The sequence below is a fragment of the Hemibagrus wyckioides genome, linkage group LG10 (assembly GCF_019097595.1).
Source record: "Hemibagrus wyckioides isolate EC202008001 linkage group LG10, SWU_Hwy_1.0, whole genome shotgun sequence".
Lineage (NCBI taxonomy): Eukaryota > Metazoa > Chordata > Actinopteri > Siluriformes > Bagridae > Hemibagrus > Hemibagrus wyckioides.
Genome location: NC_080719.1, coordinates 13,696,747 through 13,722,142, shown reverse-complemented (window position 1 = coordinate 13,722,142; position 25,396 = coordinate 13,696,747). Strand labels below are relative to the sequence as shown.

General features: G+C 39.8%; 1 protein-coding gene across 11 annotated transcripts in view; it reads left to right on the top strand.

The window, feature by feature from the left end:
• Positions 1-25,396, top strand: part of ptprsa (protein tyrosine phosphatase receptor type Sa) — a 214,242-nt gene that overhangs the window by 42,673 nt on the left and 146,173 nt on the right. Inside the window, exon 1 of one of the 11 annotated variants that reach the window (XM_058400385.1) lies at positions 11,600-11,985. The exons of the other annotated variants lie outside the window; for them this stretch is intronic. The gene's annotated coding sequence lies outside the window, so the exon portion shown is untranslated. Of the gene's footprint in view, positions 1-11,599; positions 11,986-25,396 lie in introns of those variants that run through there. 11 annotated transcript variants of the gene reach the window in all.

Here is a 25,396-nt window from a genome sequence, read left to right as displayed (position 1 = left end):
GGCCAGCGCCTGAGGCATTGTGCACGGGTTTGCATGCCGGCGTGCCTGTCAGGCTGCTTAATGCACCCTCAGGGCCTCCCTCGAGTCCCTCCTCCGATCTGTACCGCACTATAAAGAAACGGCAATAAATTACCGTTATTCAATTATCAACGCTCCAGTTATTTACAGCAGTATTTAAAGAAATGTAAATGAAGCTTTGCGTGTCTGGAGGTGATGAATTTTTTATTGTGCCTGGTTATATTATTTCATGGTATTTGGGAATCAAAGGCACATTGCTTTTTAGAGGTAGCAGTAATAGAGGTGCTGATTAAGTGGCGTGTCGCATACCTAAGAGGATCATTTTTTATTCATGTTCATATTTACAATCGGGTTTCGACCCAAGAGCTTGGGTTTGTGTGTGTGTGAGTGTGAGTGTGTGTGTGACATCATTTTCTAATATATTGCAATAATTGCTTAAGCTTTTAGCACCATTTAAAATGTTATAACGGTATTATATCTGAGAGACAGCTTTATTCACCATGTTCCTCAAACTGCCTTACTTCTCATTTAGTGATATAAATTATGGGATGCCTGTGATCTTTATGGAAATGGTCACGCTGTCAGACACAAGGATACTAAACTATAACACTGTAATGTAACAACATTGTTGTTTTGCATGAAACGCTGAACATCAATACCAGTAGTGTTGAGTATGGGTCTGATAAACCATGCCCATTTACTCATACTGGAAAAAAGAAAGTGTGATAAACCATGTTGTTATGTTATAAACACGACTTGACATGACTGCCAGCCCGGGATATGTCACCATTCATAATGATGTTCAAAGTGCACTGTGAAAATATTAAGAGGAGGAACTACTACATCTTCCAACCTGATAAAACATCTTTAAGATGCATTTAAACAGCATGATTAACAAAGAGTATAAGGCCTGACCAGAGAATGTGGACATTACAAACAAGAGTAAGATGTCATCAGTTGTGTCCACACAATGCTACTAAATAAGGCCATGCAGTGAAACTGTTGCACATGAAAGAGAGCAATTTACTTCTGCGAGAACTGAGATACGCATGCTTTCTAGCTTGCCCAGCCTTTCACTTGCCAGTTACTACACATTGCTCATGAGTCAAAAGGGCAATTTATCTCTCTTTGTTCTCATTTTTAATGCACACGCTCACTGATACTGCTCTGCTCACTCAGGTTGGCCATTATCATGCTGTCTATTAAAGATATCATTAAACGGCATATACGTATATCGGTTTAAAAACGAATGATGATAAGCGAAACAATTGCTTGTATCAAAGTAATGGTGCAGAATGATGTACAGTAAATGAAAAATGAAACATTCACCCTGAATGACTTGCATATTAATCTTTATTATTAACATATGACTTCTTTTACTGAGATGTTGCTCTGTGTTCACTTTAGTTAACACTCTGATCTGCAGTGTACTACCAGCTGATAGCGGTTCAATTTAACGGATTTAACCCCTCGCTTCATTCTATCTAAATAAAGCGCTGCAGCGGTGCTTTATTCCTTTACTCTGTTCAGCTCTGTTATCTTCTTAATCTGCTTCCAAAACTTTTCATGCTAATACCATCACTGCCACCTTGTTTCTCACTAACTAGCTGAGCTCATTTGCATCATATAGCTGCTTTGCATTCTTGGAAGTACTGAAATATATACTTGGAATACTGAAAAATGGAAGACTTCACTTTTCAACACTAACAGACCTAAATAAAATGTTCCATGCTCTGACTGAATAATACTTAGTCAGTTACTCATTTCAGCATCAGTTTCATGTTTACTACCTTACTTTAGTTCCTTTTTATTCCCCCATAATGCTCTCTGCATAGCGAGCCTCCTCCTGAATATATGTGATTTCTACTAGTTTAGGACTTAGCAATATTCTTGTCCGAACAAATGGTTGATAAGTGGGGAAACAATGATGATAATTGTAAATGAGGTATGATTTATAACCTGGAAAATAAATGCATTACATCAGGACTGTTTTTTTCAAGTTCGGATCATGTAGTTGACACAGAAATCAATGGCAGTAATAACTGCAGTTTTGGAGATGATGAGCTCTGTTAATAACCAGGTGAAGCGTGCCGTTGGTAATTCCACACAATTAAAATGAATGGTGGTGCTCTGGCGTGCCCGGTCCTGTTCGAGCCATTTGAGGCCAAAGTGCAGCGTGGGCGATTTCTTTTCTTCCATCGAATCACCCAGGTCTTGTTTTGATTAGTCTCTCTATTGTGTAAGCCACGGGACTTCACTATAATCACAAACAGCGAGAGGAGGGAATAGGGCACAGACTAATGGTGTGTGGGGTGTGGATGCATGTATGGACCTCGCCCTTAGTCTGAATCCAGTTACACATTCAATGATTCTAGAAAATGAAAATATATCTTAAACAAGATTCTATCATTCTGCACTAATAAAAATCAGACACTGTTCTTATTATTTATGAAAGTTCATGACATTTTCGTCAAATGTATGCAATTTTTTTTGCAATGACAAGTAGGTCAGCGTCTAAAAATACCATCAAGCTAAAACCTTGTTATTTGGTCATAATTATATCCAGTGAATTCCAAGAAAAGTGACAACACAAGCTGTAACAATATGTAACCCCAGTTTACAACTTTAACAAGACACTTTACTTATTTTTGCTTTGTTTGCATTAAAACAGCTCATAAAGCCGAGAGAAAAATATCCGGGTTCAAGTATTTCTTATTTAGCTGTTTCTAACCAAAACATAAAAAATCAGGAAATAATCAGTAAAAATAAAGGTAATTGCACTACATTTAAAGAGTTGTGTCCTGGGAGTGAAATTGTGAGTTCAGAATAGAATATGAAGCTAAAATATTAGCTGCTTATAACATGGGTGATAAAAGGAACAAATGAACTTCATGGACATTTCACAGCATTGAATTATAAATGGATAAAAAGTACAGTATGTCATAGTTTAATGAATAAATTCATATTTATGGAGGTAATAGTAATTCCGCTTAGCACCTGGGTGTCTTACCCTACCATTTTTTCTGTAAGAGCCACATACCCATTGTGTTTTATTCTTTACATAGTGCGTAGAACTGCATTTGAGCCACAGCTATTCAAATAGACTGAACTTTTAGACTGAGTGCATGCATAAGAACAGGTGCGTGTTCTATTCTATGGTGTGTGTGTGTGTGTTTGTGTGTGATGATAGTAGTTGAGGCGCTGTTTGCTCTACAGTGGCACGTTGTGCTGGGCCTCTGACCTACCAAGTAAACAGAACAGGAGAAGCCTCATACTCCAACCCTCCCCTACCAAATAAGGCCAAGACAGGCACTACACAGAGGAACAGTCTACCACACTCCACTGCACACCCACACACACACACACACTTTCTTCTCCCCTGTCTGCTTGCTCACTCACTCACTCACTCACTCTCTTTTTTATCTCACGCTTGCTGCCTCTTGAGTTTTTTTCCCCTTCGCTTCCTCCCTGTCACTTTAAGTCTCTCATTCACCTGCTCCTTCTCCATGTCATGTTTACTCTCTCGTTCTGCCGCTCTCTCTCTCTCTCTCTCTCTCTCTCTCTCTCGCTCTCTCTCTGAGTCTACCGCCTGAATTTGTCTCCTTGGCCCTGCCATTCTCAAAATGGCGTCTGAGTTGGTGTATTGTTTGGTTTAGTTCTACTTTAGCTTCCTGTCTGAGGATCTTTAGATTAGAAACAGCTTTCCATGACCTCCCATAGTGTCAGATTTCCTCGGCATGGAGCGAATTTTCCTCCACTGCACTCTCGGAATTAAAGGAACCAAACTGCACTTTTGGTTAATATTTTTTACCTTTTGTAGGTCAAAGTATTTAAAAGTAATGCTTTAGAAGAACGTCAGCCATCCAAGGTCCAGTTAGGTATTGTATATTATTTGCAACAGGATTCTATTCCTGCATTCAACTTTACTCGGAATTACACAAGCTTCATGTGTGTTCGAGCTACCAAGTGTGTTTGATACAAGCTAGCCAGCTAACATTAGTGATTATAATCATGTTGTGTTTTCTCAAAACAGCGAACCGTTATAAATGTATCAACTAATCTGTCAGTGTTGCTGGACCTAAACTGAATGCTACTTTAAACTCACATAAAGAAGTGAAGTTTATATTTGAAATACTGCACAGCATCTATGTTTATTTAAAATCATATAAACTTCCCATTTTTCCAAGTAGGAATTCCAATTTTATGGTATTGAGGGGGCGTTTTCTTGTTTTTTTTTTTCCTAGTCACAGGTAAAAAATCTGGTAAAATACAGCATGCATTAATATCTCTAGGTAAAATAGTCAAGAAAACATACTGAAAATACTATAGACAATTTGAGTAACATTATTTAAAAAATTACTGTTTGAAGTACAGACATTATCACACTATAAAATAAAGGTTTATGGCAGAAGATTTGTCGAAATGCAACTAGTATTATTTATTTATTTTTGTCAAATTTGCAATTAGCTTTACTATTCTGAACTTGTCTCTAGGATCACTTCATGCACATAGACGCTGTCGCATATATATAACCTGGTCGCAATTTACATTAACAGTAAAAAACGTAATACACGAGTGTCTCCTGGTTTGTTGTGTGTCTTTGTGTTTTCGTGCGCACGTCCATCAGTGTAATGAATTCGTACTCTTAGCGGAGGTCTTCATAAATGTTTATCAGTCTGTGCGGCCGTGCGCTAATGGACATCAGTCTGCTCTTCATCCAGCGTTGACTCGGGCGAACCTCACACAGAAGCTCAGTGTTTTCATATGCATCTTATCTGCACGGCGGACCAGGGAGATGAAAGCCGGTGAAATCTCTGTCACAGGAGATAATGTGTATGAGATGCTGGTGTTGAATAGAGGTCCCTCAGGGCTGCATGTGAGGCCCCACAATTCATCGGCTCCAAAAGCCAAAGTCGCTGCTTTCAACCTTGAAAATGAAAGGATGTGAATGGGAATCCAGAGAGAAACTGGTAAACAAAACGACTGCTGCAGTGAAAGACCAGGAAATGAAAAAAATGTTATTAAATTCTGTACTTATATTCCTCCTCAATGATCGGCTTAGAGAAAATCTAAATTTACATTTATCACTGTAGTAGCAGAGTCATGAGTGTTTGTTTAACATTTTCTCCTTTAGGCGACTATCACTCTTTTCGTAATAGACTTATACCTGGTGCTTAGACTTATAACTGCTTACTGCTACTAGCTAGTATTGGCTAACTAACTACCATAACTTGCCTCTAGATTATATTTGTTATTTGGGATGAGTAGGGTATTTGTCTTTGCTGTAGCCTTAAATTTGCGCAATTTGCCTGTGAATGTTGCAACAACAGACACAATAGACACATTATTTTTAGTTCAGGATATTGGAAATGAAACATTATCTGTATATTTTAAATCTCTTTGTATAATCGCTCACTGACATGACTAATTTGACTAATTGCTCCATAGTTGTTTTTCTCACTTGACCTCAATCTTTCTGGAAACTTAGCTTTGCCTTTGAGCTACAAGGCTATTGTACAGATTTAATGTGCCACTCAGCTCTACCACTTTTAATAGATTACAACTTAGTCATAAAACCAGAGATTTCAGAGGCTGAATAAGCCAACCGGTTTACCAAACACAAATCCATAAACGCTTGTGTGAAGCAGTCTTACATTAAAAAAAATAACACTTTGCTAGAAGGCTTTGTCTATCACTAGCTTTATAATTATAATTGCTTGTGTCCTGTTCCCACGCTGAGTTCAGCCCTGACTTAATAACTTTCGAAAGAGCACAACTTTTTTCTTGAAATGCCTGAATCTGTTATACAATCAGGAATTAGCTGTGAACTTAGCGAAAAGCCAAACGCTAACAGCTGAAAATAGGAATGCAGGGGATGCGCATGAGGAGGTGAGGTGCGATGTGAGCCTGTAGCTCACAGATCACAATCATCGACTTCTTTCTGTGGGTGGTAAACAAGTCTGATAAAATATATATATCGAGGAAGTAGAGAGGTATATATTTATATTTGCTTCACATTTTTTCATCCGAAGCAGCTTAAGTGAGGCGGAATCCAAGCTAAGCATAGCGTATTGACGCAATACACAAGTGACTCATAGGCAGGTTTTAGATTTAAACTCGCAATCTTCAGGTCGTTAAAACCTCAACCACTGAGGTACCAAAATGCTGTGACTAAAGCAATACCTGACGTAGGTGTCCATGGTATTATTAGAGTCAAAATTGTGGTGTAAATAATATAAATATCATTCCAAAGGTGATTCTTTTTCAATATCAGCACATCCTGAGGTCACAGTGATTTTCAAACGATTTCTATTATTCATTCATAAATAAATGGCACATCATACTTTTATTCATTGAGAGTTCTTAATGGTACATTTATGCAATTATCCAATCAAGCAATTATGCAGCAGCAGTGCAGTTCATAAATCCATACAGATATAGAGGTCAAGAGCTTCATTTCAGAGTTTCAGTGATATTCACATTAAAGATCAGAATGAGGAAAAGTGTCAGTGATATCTGTGAGTTTGGCATGAATGTGCCAGGATTGTTGGTGCCAGATGGGCTGTTTTAAGTATTTCAGTAACTGCTGATGTCCTGGTATTTTGTATGGATTTGTATGAACAAAAAACATCCAGTGAGCAGAGGTTCTATAGGCAGAAACTCCTTGCCAATTAGTAAGGAGAACAGCCAGACAATTACTCAGATAAATACTCTTTACAATCCTGATGAGCAGAAAAGCATCTCAAGATGCGAAACATGTCAAATCTTGAAGCCGAAGACCACATCAACTTCCCCTCCTCTTAACCAGAGCAGGAAAGAGGAGGTTTAGAAACATCCATCCATCCATCCATCCATTGTCTATACCTGCGTATTCCTAATTAGGGTCACGGGGGTCTGCTGGAGCCTATCCCAGTGCACATAGGGCGAAAGGCAGGGGTACACCCTGGACAGGTTGGTATAGAAACACATTACATGTAAATGGTCAGGTGTGCAGGTGTTAATAATAAAGTGGTCAGTGAATGAATGTGTACTAGAGAAATAACTACCTTTTGTGTGCCTCTATCTGCATTTTAGCTCATCTTAACCCCTGTCTACACACATAAACACATTTGCAGCACCCAAAAAAAGGCAGACTCTGAGTATACAAGGCTCATTACACCCTTATGGATTGCCCTTGTCGAGCAGTAAGTGCTCCTTTATCATTCCCAACACACTGGTGAAATTTACCACGCTAAGCTCAGCTCAACACCTGGGGACAGCACTGTCGAGGAAAGCTGTAGATTTATACGCCTGATTAAAGCAGGCAGGTGTGAATAAGAGGCTCTGGGAAAATCAACATGAAAACCACAGTGGCACTTTTACAGGACGATCGTATTGATTAGCTCCTTTACCTTTACGCCGGCGCTGCATCACCTGGGGTTTTAAACAAGGGCTTCTGTTTGAACGATGCCACATCCAGCAACCTGATCCTCCTGATTTATTCCCGTGCTTCAGCAAATAACAAATAGCATTTTGGGGGCTGTGAGGTTTGGAAAATCATTTGAACTCATCATTTTAGTGTAGCATTTAATAATAATAATAATAATAATAATAATAATAATAATAATAATAATAATAATAATAATAATATAAATTCTTATTCTTTGAAATGATTCCTGTAAAATTGTCTAGTAGCCTGCTTTTTCATTTTAAATCTTTTTTTTAATTTTTCCTTTTTACTGTGTTACTTATTTTGCTTCCTGTGCTTTGAGTCACATAGAGAGTTTCATTATGTTCATTGTGATTATAATAATAATAATAATAATTATTATTATTATTATTATTATTATTATTATTACGTGTGTCACATTTCCTGTGCCACTGTACCTTCACTGTATCCTCAGTCAGTAGCTACCTCTTATTTCATTAGCTGGTCCTCCAAATTTCCCAGTTGCCTAGCAACAGCATTTTCATTACTAACCACATGTTTACCTTCCCGTGTTAGAAAGCATTTCCAAAGTAAGTAGAGCGCCCTGACATTTTAAAGTGCCCAAGATATCAATGTCTTGTGTGTTAAATATCATTATACACAACATTGCAGCTGTTGCGCTGAATTTTAATCCCTACGCACAAATCTGAGGCTCAGCATATTGAAGGGCAGCCAATAATCCGCCTTCAATGTCCACAGTCTGTTCTGTCTCTATCCGAGTCCCGTCTGATGTTTTCAGACACTACAAACAGCAAATGATGTCATCCATCCCCAAATCCTGAAAAAAAAACCTAACCAAAACACAAAATAAACCCCAAGAAATTGTCATTGATGTTTCAGTGTTGGTTTTTTTTCCTCCTTGACCCAGCAAACATCCTCAGGGTATAACTACAAGCATCGCACATTCACAGCTTTGAAGATCTGACTGCCCTCTGCCTCCCGCTGCTTTGATTCAGTGCTTGGAGGAATATTGATCGCCTGCCTTGGCTCTCTGCGATATTTCATTCTTCTCATATCATAGTCATACCATTATCACAATGCAATGCAGTGCTATTGTCTGTGTTTGCTAAAAGGATTAAGAAACCCCTTTCTGTTGCACATTATTATTATTATTTGTTATCCTATGTAAAAAAAAAACAAAAAACAAACACAGCTGGCTATTCTTTCATGTAAAAAACATGTTCTCTAAATGTTTTGTTCATGCACAGGGTTTTGTTACAGCCAAGCTTTATAGTGCCTTTAACATGGTAGCTTCACTGCTAATGTACCTTCAACAGGGCGTAGATACGAGACTGAAGTGAACAAAAGGTGTACAAAACACGTGTGATCAGTGAGGAAAAAGGTTCACTGTTGTTAAGAGACTTACGCACGCATTCTTGGCATTCCAAACACCATTCAAATAAATACTGCATGGTTTTATTTAAAGATTATCTTTAAATAATGTGCTACATTTATTACGAAACTTCTGCACCATTAAAGGCGACATGTGAGATAATATCTAGTGGCTCGCAGGGTTAAGAATTGTAATAAATTAGTGTTTATTGTTATTAGCCTCTCTTTTTAATTTAGATATACAGAACAAAACATGCTTTTTATCCATTTATACTAATATGTGAATAACATGTGGATCAAGTTATCACGTCCATTAGAGCAGCTACAAACATTCACTTGTTCGTGATTAGATTAAAAAATGCAACTTGTCACTTAGAAACCATATAATAAAATAATGAGATAATAATAAAGTATCCTTTGTATAGATAATAACACCTCCCAGTGTTCAATATAATACAAATATAATGTAATGAGGCGTCATGAAACTTCAAAGTGTGTTTGATAGGACACAAGGCTGTTACCTTAAACTTTCCTTTTTTCCACGTCTTTAACTGTCTACCATTTTGCTTCTTTTCGGATGAAGTTGTTTTGCTCCCGCTCAACTCAGCGCTTTTAATTCTGGCACTTTTTGAGTCCCATCAAAAGTTTTGCAACCCTCTCCTGAAGTTTTTTTTCCTTTCATTTTCACCACTGCTCTTGTATATTTAGTTAGTAACATAATACTGTGCAACTATGATATATTTAGTAACAGCTGTAACACACCTAGTGTAATGTTGTAGAGATTTATGCTACAGCTACTTTATCAGAAGGAAGTGCTACAGCTACTTTATCAAAAGGAAGTACTACACTAGGGGTGGACAAACGTAAGTAAGTAAACAAGGGGCCACACATGCTGATAGCAAATATAAAATATACTTGTATTGAACTGCATACATACCCACAGATAAATCACATACTGAATAACAGCTTACTGATTTAAAATTTTGGGATTGTATTGTAGTGCAAGGCTGAATAGAGCTGATGCCCGACCAGTCTCTTCAGGATAAAGAGAAAAGTATAGAGCCATTTAATGAAAACAGTGGTATGGTTCTGAACAATAACAGCAGTAATATAACAGAAATAATAGTAGCAACAACAATATTTAAAAAAAAATATTGTTAGCAATAAGTATTACAAGATATAACACAAACTATTTTAATTATATACATGGATTTAGACTGTGGAGTTGCACAATCCAGTACACTCACATTGCCAGTCCCAAGCCTGGATAAAATAGGAGACCTCCGTCAGGAAGGGCCAAATTACGTATGCGGACCAACGATCCGCTGTGGCAAACCGCTAATGGGAACAGTCAAAAGAAGAACGTAGTTTTAGACTAGTAACTGATTGAAAGTGTGCCGTTAAAAACATAATTATACAAACAGGAGTCAAACATGCCTGCCCTAGTCTTATGAAAGAGCAGTAAGGGTGGTGACATTTTTGATATTGCACAAAATATTTAGTGTACTTCATCAGAGACATTTGTTCAGACACACATGTGGAACTGAATAAAACAAGCATCCTCTGAATGTTCTGCATGTTTGGAAACACAACAGGTCTAGCATCACTACATACACCAATCAGGCACCACTGCCAGGTGAAGTGAATAACACTGATGATCTCCTCTTCATGGCACCTGTTAGTGGGTGGGATATATTAGGCAACAAGTGAACATTTTGTCCTCAAAGTTGATGTGTTCGAAGCAGGAAAAATGGGCAAGTGTAAGAATTTGAGCGAGTTTGACAAGGTCCAAATTGTGATGGCTAGACGACTGGATCAGAGCATTTCCAAAACTGCAGCTCTTGTGGGGTGTTCCCGGTCTGCAGTGGTCAGTATCTATCAAAAGTATCCTTTACATCGTGTAAGTTGCAACTTACAGGACTTAAAGGATCTGCTGCTAACATCTTGGTGCCAGATATCACAGCACACTTTCAGAGATCTAGTGAAGTCCATGCCTCCGATGGGTCAGGGCTGTTTTGGCAGTAAAAAGGGGGGACCATCTCAATATTAGGCATGGGGTCATAATGTTATGCCTGATCGGTGTATCTAGCTCACATATTTAAAATAATAGAACTGATGTAAGAACTGGGTTAACAAGAAAATTAGCATGGTGTCCTGCTGAAGATGAATGACAATACTTCAAGGTCCAGATTTGGTTGGGAATCTGTGTTTTCGTCATGTCTGTAATAAACTATAATTTTCTTTGTGAATGTAGTATTATGGTCATATTTTGTGTACATGGTAATATGAATAGAATGGAATAGAATAGAATAGAATACTTTATTATCGTGCTTGGCTCTCTCATTTAAACGGTGCACACATTCACACATACATAGAATGTAAACAGATGATACAGAAAGTATGTGTGAGTAGATGCAAATGAAGATGTAAACAGACGGTAGAAAATGCAATTGTAAACAGATATACAACAGCAACGTGGTACATGATTGGACGACTCTGCTACCTTTAATTGGTTTGTTTTAAAGTAACACGGTTCAGATAAAAGATAACACAAACCCATCTTAAAAGATGTACTACCCCAGTGACAGAGAAAGGTCCAGTATGTGTGTGTGTGTGTGTGTGTGTGTGTGTGTGTATATATATGTATAGCTGTAAATCTGTACTGGTTCCGCTGGGTGTCGTCGTTTCCCCTCGAAGCCCCAGAGGCTCTTTTTCTGATTTTTAACCGGGGTAAAAGGGGGAAACAGAGACCCCCCTCTCCCTCTCTCTCTTTCTCTCTCTCCACCCCCAGCCGGGATTCACAACCTGAAGAAAAGTGCTCGGACGTGGACACACAGCAGAACCTAACAACAGCTGAAAACAATTTAATATCCGTGGTTTAAACTTTGCGCTGCACGTGCATTCCAGCCTTTAGCTCGAGGCACAAACCGGACCATGGTGCCGAACTAAAAGGCATGTGGCACCGAGACGGATCGGAGATTTCTCATTTCCACCTAAAGTTTTAGAGGATCCAGGGCTTCGTGTGGATTTTTTTCTTCTTCTCTCTCTCTCTTTTTTTTCATGGATGCAACTTAAACGCGTTAAGCACGAAGGAATAGTTTATCCCGCATGCTCCGTTTGGACCGGACTGACCTGGAGATTTGTATTGGGTCAGAAACTGCGCTTCGGTGAGTTCGGCGTTGTGTTTAGAAATCATTATGTGTTTTTGTCTTAGGCTTTAAAAAATAAACCTTGTACTTGTAGGCTGCTGGATGCATTCACGTATTCGTTTATGTCTCATACGAAAGACCTTCTTTAATGAAAATGGAGCTTAATGGAAAACAGAGCAAAGTCATTATTTATTTCAAATTGAAGCAAAAACGAACGGCGAGTTTATTGTTAATTCAATTAAAAAGTAATTATTTAGTATTCAGGTCTGTCTTTTATAAACTTCTACCATGCTGATCAGTAATATTCCAGCATCATGTTATATTGTGATGTTTCCCGTTAGTTACCTCTCTTTTATTTTATTTTATTATTTTTAGTTTTTTAAACCGTTATCTTTAATATTACTTCTTTATAGAAATACTTTACTACAAAGTTATGGCAGTTTTTTTTAACAATATCAGTGCGTTATCTTAGCTGTATAACATTCCCTCGACAGAAGAAGGGTAGAAAGTATAACGTCCAAAAATACCACACTAGCTTACTATATAGTAGATTTAAATAGCACGTCGCCAACGGTCGCCGCTCGCCGGTCGCCATGGCTACCTGTGAGCATGCGCACTACCACACTAAGCAGTATGCATTTCCACTGTAGCGTTCAGTACTGCAGCACTGCCAATGCGCACTGTTTAGTGTGTTAGTATGCATAGCGTTCTTTTCTCAATTAGCTAAATAGCTTTTTCTTGAATTGTACATTTATAAATAAAAATGTTTGGCCAAAAAAATGGCTTATACATATGACGTTAATTTACAATTTGCTATTACATATACAGGTAGAATTGAGGTAATAAAAGAAAAGACGAATTTATAAGCTTTGGCCCTTATTTAAAAAAAAAGCCTTTTACTTTTTAAGCATTAGTACCTTTATTGTCCAGTGTCATTATGAGTCAGTTGCTAGTTTTACACAAAAGTCATAAACGTGGTCTAGAAATGTAGTATGCTGTTTATTCTGTAACTGATAATTGTGAAAAGTTAATCACATCTAAACCCTGACCCCAGCAGAAGGACGGTGTATGAACTGGATGGATTAAAGCTGAAATCCTCTTCATCCACATTAAAATAAAACCCAAATCATGATTGAAGGTAGCCCTAATGTGGTATTTTTTTAACTGGACTAAGGGGAAAAAAAAGATGCATGGAAATCTTGCTAAACAAACCTTTTTGATTTCTAGTGTGAAATTCTGCTTTGTGAGAAACAAGATCCTTTTATTCATGTCGTCTGAATGTTATGGTTTGATTTTTATTTACTTTTTTCTTTTACAAAGGTTTCACTGAAAGCACTTAGTGGGTGTATTTTATTTGAAAGTTGTATTTTATCGTTTTCTTCTGTTACGCTATATTTATCGGCGTTAGTGTTTTCGTCTGTCAATCATACATTTTTAAAGAATATGTTCATCAAATTCTTGTATCTTGTATGGAGACTTTAGTTAGTGCAGTTAGGTTGCTTTGCTGATCTGCCAGAGAAGCTTGTACAAGGTCTAGCATGTAAAACATAAATTTATTTATTGTAAATTCATTCTTGTCGAACTTCATTTACTTGTTGGATAGTAAACACAGCTTAGTGTAGGGTCGGAAGCTCAAGTGTTTAAGCCTCTGGGTCATTGACCGGAAGATCGGGGTTCAAGCCCCAGCACCGCCAAGCTGCCACTGTTGGGGCCCTTGAGCAAGGCCCTTAACCCACCCTGCTCCAGGGGCACTGTATCATGGCTGACCCTGCGCTCTGACCCCAACCCCCAAGGATGGGGTATGTGAAGGAAGAATTTCACTGTGCAGTAATGTATATGTGACAAATAAAGGCAACTTAACTTAACTTGTGTGAGAGCTTTCCCACTAACTCAGAACTAATAAACAGGTGCTGATATAAAACTGTAATATTTTGTTGATAATTGCTATGCCCATGTTGATCCTGTGAGAAGTTTGCTTCCATCATGCTTTGATCACATCATGCCTCTGATCTGCCTACTCATCCCGGTGACTGTGATACCTGCCGTGATCCACTGATGGACATCAACTAATTAGACTAATCAAAAGAAGAGCTGTTTTTTGTCAGGACGCCAGCAGGATGTCCTCTAGACTCCCGTCAATGCACTTAATTCAGAATGGACCAGCTTTGGTCAGGCATAGCGCTCGGAAGCAGTAATGAAGGAAAACACGCTCTACGATCAAAACAAACAATTACCGAGGTTGAAAAGACTCAAACCCTTCAGAGTGGTTATCCTAAGAAGGCCGTGTGCCAGGCAGCTCACTTGCATTCATGGATAAAATGAGCGTTCTTTGTGCACCAGTGAGAGATCTGCAATTACCAGCGTTTGTCTTGAGTGGCAGAAACATTAATGGCAGCTGCACCAGAGCGCCTTGTAACACCAACACACAGAGAGAAGGAAAGGGGAAACGTGTGATAGAGGCGGAGAGGCAAAAGGAGAGAGGCATGTATGCGAGTGCATCTGCGCTGCCAGCTAATTGTGTTTATTCCTCTTAATTTGTCCTGAGTGCTAAATCGGTGCTCTTCAGAGCTGGGTGGGTGCAATTTGTCTGGCGGTAATAAAAGAACAAGCGCTGTGTCTTTGAAATCGGCCCTCCTCCGCCTGCAGCCTGCCGAGCTAATGGATCTACGGCTTCCATTTGCTCGTGTCCATTTGGGCTGGGTAACTGCATTACACCTCCAAGGACAAAGGTTCAGTTGGTTGAAGCTATGAAGAGCTTGTTCTAAAATGCCATCATACCATTCAAGTACCTGAAATCTGTTCAGCTGCTCCTGTTGATGCTTTCTTCAAAATATCTTCCATATTTTGTTTGGTCTTGCTCTACAAGGTTGCATGCATTCTTCTTGTAGCAGGCAATCCTGCTGATATGGTATCGTGATAATATTATGAACCAAGATCATAGATTATCCGGCCATGATATCATGAAAACACTTGAACAAAACACTATAGGGTGTGCTGCTATAAATACAACCAAGCCAACAACTGGCTGGTGTAATGAAACATTTAATCTGACCACCCAAAGTGTATGTTTTCCAATTACAAGTGTTTTGTTTTACTTACACCACAGTTTCCATTCTAACAATGTTTTATTTATTAAAGAACTGCACATAATAATACTTATTATGCACTTATAATAAGATTTAATGTTGTGCATCGTCCACAAAACAAGTTGGTTCCTGTTTTCACTTATGTTACAGTAGATATAAACTGTTGTTCTCCCACCAACCTCTCTCTGTTTCCTCTTTTCACATGAATAAGTAGTAAAAATTCAACAGCCCTATGGAATCAATCTATTTGTTAGCTTCTGTTTGATCCTCAGTTTAGGAGCATGTAAAATATCCATTTAATATGCTGAGTGAGTGTCTGAGGTTTGTTCCTGATTGTATTCTTTTCTAAGAATGAGAAATAAAGCATGCTGTTCTCCAGATCAGAGCCTTTTAACCTTTAATTTTATTGCTGCAGGCGAGTGGTCAGTGAACTGTTGTTAGCGCTGGTGTCTGTATAAACATCTGCAAACGACAGACGATTTGAAAGCCTGGTATCTCCTGAAGCAGGCCATGTTGAAAAAGAGAGGAAAAAAATAATCTCTGAGAAGGGAACAGAAATTGTATTTACTCGCTGGCCTCTTGTACAGAAGAAACGGCGGGTTAGCGGCTCTGAAAAGATAAGGAGCAGAGCTACAGGAGTCATCGCAGGCGAAAGGATTGATCCCACTAGTTTAATTTCATCCTCCTCTTTCGCCGCTTGCCTGCGTGTGGACGTGGATGTGGAGTGACTGGCTGATGTGGTCCAGTCCTGAGGCCAGCTGATAAAGCTGTGACGTAGCATTCACCTCCACAAAGCGAAAGGGTCTCGGATTGAACAGACACTTTGGATTTCAGACAGCTACGCTAGATGGTTGTGATAATGCGTCTTGATCCAGCAGACCTTCACACACCCTCTGTCTCCCTCCCTCCCTCCCGAGACACCATTTTTTTTGCTCGTACCATTCCATGGTGTCTCCTGATTAACACATGTCAGGGGCAAGGGAGCAGGTTGTCCTGTGCACATGTGATTTTCTTTTTTCCACTTGGCCTATGTTTAGCGTTTTAAACATGATGGCCAGCTGGCACGCCTGAGCTGATGGAGCCTGAGTTATGAGGCTCAGGAGCTTCTCAGAGCAAGTCCATTCTTCACAGCTGGAGGTCATGGGGGCCATATGCGAATGGCCCATTTATTCTCCACTTTGGGTGAGAGCGGATGGTTTATATTCCATGTGGAGGTGCCGTCTGAGTCCCAGAGCTTGTGAGTAGATCTTAATGACTAGTTAGAGCAGTGCATCAACTACAGAGCAGCCTGTTTAAGGATTTAAGGAGTAAATAACCAACAAATTGAGTCCTGCGTTTACAAGATAAAGTAACCATTAAGACAGATTATTTATGAATATTAAGGGTAACAGTAATTATAGAAATAATAATGTGTAATAATGGTGTCTTTGCAAAACATTTATGACTTGTCAGTCCTGCCTTTGTGTCACCCAGACTTTACCAGTGTTGTTTTAAGCCGAGAGCATTAATAGGGACACAATTTGAGCTGGACTAAGCTTGCTAAAGCTGTCGTTGCATTCGCTTGGCTTGGATGTGAGCCTGGGGGCAACAGGGCTTTGTCTGGGGTGATTGAAGAGGAGAAAGAAGGGTACAGTCACTCCATCGCTGCCAAACATGAATCTGAAGGAGTGGTGGTGGTGTGGGGGGGGTGCCTTTTTCATGTGCTAAAAGCGGCTAATCCTCTGGCTTTTGTATGAAGCCTTGGGGGTTGGGGCATGATGGGTAGCCTGGGAGGTTTTTTTCAAGGGCTTTTGTTGTCATTTCACTCAAATCTGAGGACATCTGTTGGGAGTGGGTGTGGCCTCCCAGCTGACGGTGTGGGGGCTGGTGGAACAGCGGCACCAATGGGGAACCAGAGAGATGTGTGTAATTGTTTGTAATGCGAGTATGAAAACATGGCCTCTGGGAGCCTGGTAGAGGCGGGAGGGGAGGGAGGCCAGCTGAACATCCGTCAAACCTAGATGGGGTTAAACATTAGACCAAATATCTGCCTGTTAATGAAAGCCGTGTTTGCTTAATTAGGAACGACAAAAAGATTCGGGTGGAGAAGCAGCGAGCTCAGCAGCCTCTAACTAGCATGGTTGTCACCGTGTGATTAAGCTCTGCTGGAGAGCTCTCTCATTATTATAGGCCCAGTTTTGGAAATAAAGACCTGTGTTTCAGTGGAAATCACAGCTCCCTCTCACTTTCCAAGAAATTCAGGTACCAAACTGTACATTGGCTCGTTACTAAGCTTGGGACATCAAGGCCCAAGTTCTCGTGCTTTGTACCTTTAGAATGTATGCTTTACTCTGGAAGTTGCAGGTAATTAATGCTTTCCAGCCTTTAAGCTACAATTATATCACAAATTTCATAATAATAACATTAAAAGACATTTGAAATTGTTCAGTCTAAAACCGTGAAGCATTCTTGACACCAGAATCAGGATGCAACAGCGACTCTAAATCAATTGTTTGGAAAGATCGTAAGCAAGGACGTGAGCAGGTTTTATATCTAGTAACGAATCACACTCCTTTCTCTGAACTCAGACAGAGAGAGCATTTATTACGCAACTTTACACAGACTGTGAGACCTCCACAAAGCAGCAGTTTTGGTATTGCAAATATCCTTAAAGCTTATTAAGGGGATTTTCTTGATAAATTACACAGAAAACGTCATCTGTTTTGATTCCCTTCATGCTCTGATGCTCAGATGGGTGTGTGATAAACCACAGAAAAAAAAAGAGCTCGACTGCTGCCTGCTCAGTCTGCCAGCAACATGTCCAGACTCAACCACCCCCCTTTTATAATATAGCCTCCGGTCTCATTTTTTTCCCCTCCCCATCTCCTTTTCTGTAAAGGTGCCTCCGAATCTCTCGTGCAGTTCAGCGTAATTGGAAAAAGTGAAATGCATCTGAATAAACAAATGAACTCTCAGTGTCAGTGGAGATAATCCTGCTTAAAAGTGATGGCGCCTTGGGAAAAAGCGGCAGCGCAGCAACCCGTGAGATTCGCCGTGGCGGAGATTACGACAGTCGCACCTTATTTATCGATTTACTCTGAAAGAGCAGGTTTTGTTTTTCATCTGCCTCCAGCAGTTTTTTTTCTCATTATTTTTTGCTCTTTGGTAATGGGGGAAGATGGGAAGTGAGGCGTGAAGCCACGTTTTGGCTTTTGCTACGAAAGTGGGGATTTGTAGGGGATGAGCCGGCCGCTCCCCCTTGATAAATCCCCACTTACAAATCCTAACGACACCTTTTCAGCTTTTCCTGATCAGCTCCTGCTGCGTTTCCTTAAAGCTCGGGGACATATCAGTCCTTACGAGGCAGATACATTTTAAGAAGCGAGCTGTGATTAGATTATCGTGTTGTTGACCAAACCATGAAAGCTTCAATATCAGTCTCATGTGGTTGTCCCGAGACCTATGTATCTAGGTTTGCATACTTGAGCTTAGTAAGCTAGTTATGTTCCTTTCTTACAGACTAATTGAAAAATACCTAAATGAGTACTCACATTCATTGGGGAAGGTAAGATTCAAGATTCAAGTGTTTATTGTCATATGTACAGCAAACAATGTGTTACACCATACATTGGAATTCTTACTCTGTGAATCCTCCAGCAGCCTAACAAATAAGTTAAGGACATAAAAAGAAACACTAGAATATACAATATGCAAAGTCCTGTGGAGGTAGAAGAGTCCTTCTCCTTGTTGCTTAAGACGTGTATCTCCAGATAATGTGGTGAACAAATCATAAACCTATTAGTTAACTGCCCAGGCAAGTGAAAGTTCCAATGTTTTCCCTGGTCCAGACTGAATGTTATTGTGAGCATAGTGAAGAAGAGTGAGAACGTCAGCAATCAGGGAGGTATCGACTGCAGAGAGGATCATCACAGTGTGCTCAGGGGACACAGGTTAAGCCGATAAAACGGGAACGCAGGGTCTGAGAGAGGTGGTGAGGGTGAGACGTCTGCTCATATGGTCTCCTTCGGTGGGGCGAGGTCTCCCTCACGAGCTGAAAAGAACTCGGAAAGAAGCTATCCATCTGGCACGGGAGCGAGGAATGAATGCTAATGGCAGTCTGGTGGAGGGAAAATAGGTACTAACTGTGTGTGGGGAGACAGCAGGGAGATTGAGGTGATCAGCGTAGCATTAGCATAAAGATAAAGATGGCCTGATTAATCGGAGACCCATAATGCCCAAGGCCATGTCTGCACGTGTCTACAGTGTTGTGTATGTGTGCATTATGAATTTGAGCATTTTGGCACAGGCTGGTATGAAGACATATGACAGTTAAAAAGGAACACACACACACACACACACACTAGAGCAATAAGTCCTTTTTAAGCAAAAGAGCCAGATCAGCATGCCAAAGAAGTGCCGCTGTAAATCATCCTATTCCTGTGTTGTGTGCGCATCGTTAACAAAAACGTCTCTAAACCAAGAAGAGACAGATAAAGGAGTAACACAGTGATGGGGGTTTTTCTTTTACTTTTTCTCTTTTTTTGGCTGTTAAGGATATCTGAATCTTAAAGCATTGAGTAGGAGGTGGAAGAAAGTGCGAGGCAGTTGTTGGATTTGGCAGCGCTGCTCCAGGAGCTTAAGGTCAAAAACTAGCTGTGTTCTTGAGGTGCATATGACTCAGTTAAGAGCGTTTGAAGTGGGAGTTGTTTTGCCCCAAGCTAGATCTTGTGGATTACGTGGCACTACACTATGACCTTAGAACGTGCACATTCAGTCAGTTTGCACTTCTCAAAATCACTTCGTTTATATGACTGATAGTTTTGGCTCTGAAAAAGTCTTTAATCTTGCACAGATTGATGAAGACTCTTAATTAGCACTAAAAAACTGCATAGTTTCATCGTCTTAGCCTAGTCTATATCATTGATATGTCAGCATTAAAGGTCTACAAATATTACTTTTTGCATTCTCGTGTAGATTGGCGTCATCTTCCCCCAGTGGAATTCAATTCCAATATTGAGGTATTAAGTATAAAAGGCAGGGATAGAAAGTTTGTGAGTCTCAGGGAAAGAAAAATGCGAGAAAAATGTGAGGGAGATATGAAGGAATTTAAAGGGAATTGTGGGAGATATGCAAATGAAATGTAATAGAAATGTGAGGGAATGCAAAGGAAATGTGAAGGAAATGCAAAGAAATATGAGGGAAATGTCAAGGAAATGCAAGGGACATGTGAGGGAAATTCAAAGAAATGTGAGGGACATGCAAAGAAATATGAAAGAAATGTGAGGGACATGCAAAGAAATATGAAAGACGTGAGGGAAATGCAAAGAAATGTGAGGGACATGCAAAGAAATATGAAAGAAATGTGAGGGAAATGCAAAGAAATGTGAGGGACATGCAAAGAAATATGAAAGACGTGAGGGAAATGCAAAGAAATGTGAGGGACATGCAAAGAAATATGAAAGAAATGTGAGGGAAATGCAAAGAAATGTGAGGGACATGCAAAGAAATATGAAAGAAATGTGAGGGAAATGCAAAGAAATGTGAGGGACATGCAAAGAAATATGAAAGAAATGTGAGGGAAATGCAAAGAAATGTGAGGGACATGCAAAGAAATATAAAAGACATGTGAGGGAAATGCAAAGAAATGTGAGGGAAATGCAAAGAAATGTGAGGGAAATGCAGAGAAATATGAAAGAAATGTGAGAGAAATACAAAGAAATGTGAGGGAAATACAAAGAAATGTGAGGGAAATGCAAAGGAAAATGCAAAGGAAATATGAGGGAAATGCAAAGGAAATGCAAGAGACATATGAGAGAAATTCAAAGAAATGTGAGGGTAATGCAAAGAAATGTGAGGGACATGCTAAGAAATGTGAGGGACATGCTAAGAAATGTGAGGGACATGCTAAGAAATGTGAGAGAAATACAAAGAAATGTGAGGAAAATGCAAAGGAAATATGAGGGAAATGCAAAGGAAATATGAGGGAAATACAAAGAAATGTGAAGGAAATGCAAGATACATGTGAGGGAAATTCAAAGAAATGCAAAGGAAATATGACTGAAATGCAAAAGAAATGAGAGGGAAATGTAAAGGAAATGCAAGGGACATGTGATGGACATTATACTGTAGCTTTAATCACTTAAATGTGAGGGAGATATGAAGGAATTAAAGGGAATTGTGGGAGATATGCAAAGGAAATGTAATAGAAATGAGAGGGAAATGCTAAGGAAATGCAAGGGACATGTGAGGGAAATGCAAGGAAATGTGAGGGAAATGCAAGGAAATGTGAGGGACATGTGAGGGAAATGCAAAGGAATGTGAGAGACATACAAATAAATGTGAGGGAAATACAAAGAAATGTAAAGGAAATGCAAGGGACATGTGAGGGACATGCTTACACTGTAGCTTTAATCACTCTAAGTCTTTAGTACATCTCAGAGTCTGACAGATGCATTCTCCTTACTCCATTCTTGGCATGAACATCATTCTCAGGAACACTAGTCCATTCTTCACATTCTTGGCTCGGTGTCCATGAGCAGTGATTTTTAATCATTAATGCTGACTATCAGAGAGGACTACATGGTTGAGTGCGCCACGAACTCCAGGGATTCGGCTTTCGTAGGTGGTTTCACAAAGCCCTAACGATGACGGAGATTTCCTCAGACAAGCACTTCCAAACCGTTTTCACAATGCAGCAAGATCAAATCTGCAGGCTTCACACACTCGCCTGAAATAAGCGGTTAGTTGTCTGCGCTTTGTCTTTTTCTTTGAAAGATGACGGCGTCATGATATTGATTTCTCCGGCGTTCCAGATACGCTCACGTGCGTGAAACTCGCTCAGACACACGTGCACATGCACATGTGAACTCGCATAAGAATGAGAAGTGAAGATATGAGAAACACACACACACACACACAGAGGAGCTGGATGATGCTGCTTGCTTCACTAAGCCTGAATTAAGCACAGGCTTCAGTGTAGAGTGGTATGTAAGAAAGGAGAGGGGGAGGACCACCACAATGACGCTGGAGTCTGGAAGCCTCCATCAGATCAGTGTTCCACTTCTTTTTGTTCTGTATGTTTTTATATCTCACGTGGGTGAACAACTCGCTTTGTTACCGCCGTGTTGCTTGGGAGGTCCGTGTGTTTTCCCCCCAGGGTTGAACTGCGATTAAAGTTTGGGTGTGCACATATGTGTGGTTGAACTATGGGGGGGTGGGGGGGGCTGATTTTCATTATTTCTGAAGGGTATAGGCATAGTGTGTATGTTACAGCTGGATAATGATGTATACACGGTATATAATTTGTAACATATGAGATCTACTCATTCATTTCTTTTACGGCGTTTGGGCAGACGCCCTTATCCAGAGTGATTCATTCTCAAGGGTCTAGCAGCAGTAGCTTGGTGGACCTGGGATCGAAACTCGCAACCTTCCTATCATTAGTTCAACAACTTAACCACTGAGCGAATAATCATGCATTATTAATGTGTTATAAAGTGTATTGTGGCTAAGGAATAATTGTGAGTAAGGAATAAAGGACATAGGTGTAAAACTGTTCTAGAGCCATAACATTAACCATCTGTCGTTGATTATTTTCCTATAACTGCATGCCGTGAAGTGTTTTATTCATACCCCGTGAATGAGCTGTTGCTATAGCAACAATATTGCATTAAAATAACCCTGTGTTTACAGTCAGAGCAACTGTCAGAGCCGTCATCTCCTGACCAGTCGGAAATGAGAATTCAGCAGCACGGTGATCAGAAAGCTAATGCTAGCTACTTACCATATGTTATGGTTAGTTATTAGTAGCTCACTAATACGTCTGAACACTTTCTACTGGAATGGACCTGCAGTTTGTCTTTAAAAAAGTTGCAGTGTGTTTCATTCGTCCTGTAAAAACCCTGAGGGAGCTCTCAGCTCACACATCCACACTGTAGCAGGAGAGAAGAGTACACACGCGGTGCCCGTATAGATGTCCTTCCTGTTATCGCTTTTCCGTCAGTGCCCAGTTCCCCTCTCTCCTCTTAATTATAGAGCGTCTAAAAGCAGCGCCGGGCTCGGCACGCTAAATAAAGCCTAACACCAGGAGAGCCTTCAGTCGAGTGGCTCAAACGATGCTTAATGGTGAAGTGTTTTGGGACCTGTGTGGTCGTGCTTTATCATGAGCACACACACAGACACACACACGGACACAGTCGTTTATTACTATCATTGTGAGGCATTTCCATAGTGTTGTGTGTTACTGTTACAAAAAAATGTTGTGCCTATTCCTAACCTTAAAGATCTTTTTGAGCCCAAAGTGTCAAAATTGATATGTGCTCCTGTTTTAATAAAGCCCCCATAAAATCATACACACACACACACACACACACAGCCGTTTCCCCTCGTCCTGCAATGTCTGCTTTCTAAAATAGCCAGTGTCATTGTTGGGAGACAATGAGCTCACTTCATCTGGGTTTGTGTTGTCATTAGCATAAGTGATTGCTTGCACTTGACCCAATTACAGGACAGTGTGTATTTGGTGTGTGTGTGTGTGTGTGTGTGTGTGTGAAAACGGCATGTTGAACATGCTCTTACTCATGGCCAGAATAAGATACCAGAAAGAATGTAAATGTTTTAATGACAGTTGTGACCCTGTAAGGACATTTGGCTCATCACTGTATTATAATGTATATTTTCGTTACAAGATTTTATGAAGGTTTTATTTAAAGAAGCCCAAGGTTTAAGAGTTAAGGTTAGGTATAACATTATGTAGTAAGGATGTGAAGCTCAGGCTTCTTACAATACGATCTGGTATTTTGCAATATGACTGAATCTGCTATGATTCAGTGTAATTCATATATGAACAATCTGGATATTATACCACTGAATCTACTGAATATGATTATATGAATAATAATTCATATGATTCAAACGTTTATTCAGAATTGTTAAACGTTTATTCAGAATTGTTAAATGTTTATTCAGAATTGTTAAACGTGATGTTTGACAATGATAAAAAAGGATCTTTTTTAATAATAATCAATTTATAATCAAAATTTATTCATTACCTTTTAAAATTAAAGCATCAAGCTGATTCATCAGAGGAAGTATATGGAGGTGCAGAACAAAGAAACCACTGTGTGTGTGTGTGTGTGTGTTACATAAGATATGGAGGGCAAAAAGACACTTTCAGTTCTGACTAGTGAAGTGAAGTGGAAGAGAGAGAAGAAATACTGAGAGACACTAATGACTGTTCGCCACAAGTGCTTTCAGACCACAAAACTTTAGGCAGCAGTGTCATGAAGATAGCAGTGTGTATTAGGAGTGTAATGATTTCCTCTTTCAGATCAATGCACCCGACACTGTTTATCATACAGCTAATAAGATGCAGGGGGCGTGGCTTCTGTCAGTCCCACTGAATGGGGTGTGGCCTCTGTCAGTGTGAGGTGTGGCTTCTCTGCCCATCAGTCTCAATGAAGGAGGTGTGGCCTCTGCGCTGACACGTTTTTTTTTTTTAGTTTAAACACTAAACCCAAAGTTTATTTAACCCAAAAATCATTTTCTTATTAATTTTTATAATTTATCTTTCACTGAATTTGTTTGCCTCCTGTAACTGTGGTAATTTACTGATTTTCAGACATTTATCTCCATGAAACTTCCTAATGAACTGCACACTGCTGTCTTTTAGACACTTCTGACATCTGATATGAGTAATAATGCAGAACTACTTAATACAGTTCTGCTTAAAAATAAATGTAAAAAAAAGTTTCGGAAAATCTCAGCGCTGTACTCAGAGTGAAAAGAAGCACACAGCAGAGAGTGAAGTGCCGCTGCAAATGTATGTAATTAGTCTGCTCTAAATACGTCGTCTTACATTTACAGTGTATAATTTTCACTTAACCCCGACTGGACGCACACGGAACAAACCAAACGAGATTCCGTCAAGAGTGAAAACTTTTGTACAAGAAAAAAAAAAGCCCAAATAGTACAATGCTGTGTTTATAAATTGAAGGGAAAACAGCCTGAAGCCTTCTGCCTGAAAGCAGCCTCACTCCATCCTGCTTGCTTTGACCTGTTTGTAGTTTGTTCCCATCCTCAAGCCGCGTCTTACACCTCCACGCCTAAATCAAGCTTTTGATGCTGGCTGTCATCATGAGGCTCACGATAAGACGTCCCTCACTGTGAGCACGGCGCTGGGTTCCCCATTTCCCGGGAATCGTTACGAACAAGGAATCAGCATGACCACTTCCTTTGACTTCTTGCTGGCAGTAGAAGTGATGTAGGATTTTCCAAAGGACAGTGTTGAGCAGCAGTGAGATTGGGATTGACTCAAGGGGAAAAAAACTCAAACACATTTTACAGTTTTCACTACATCCAGCACC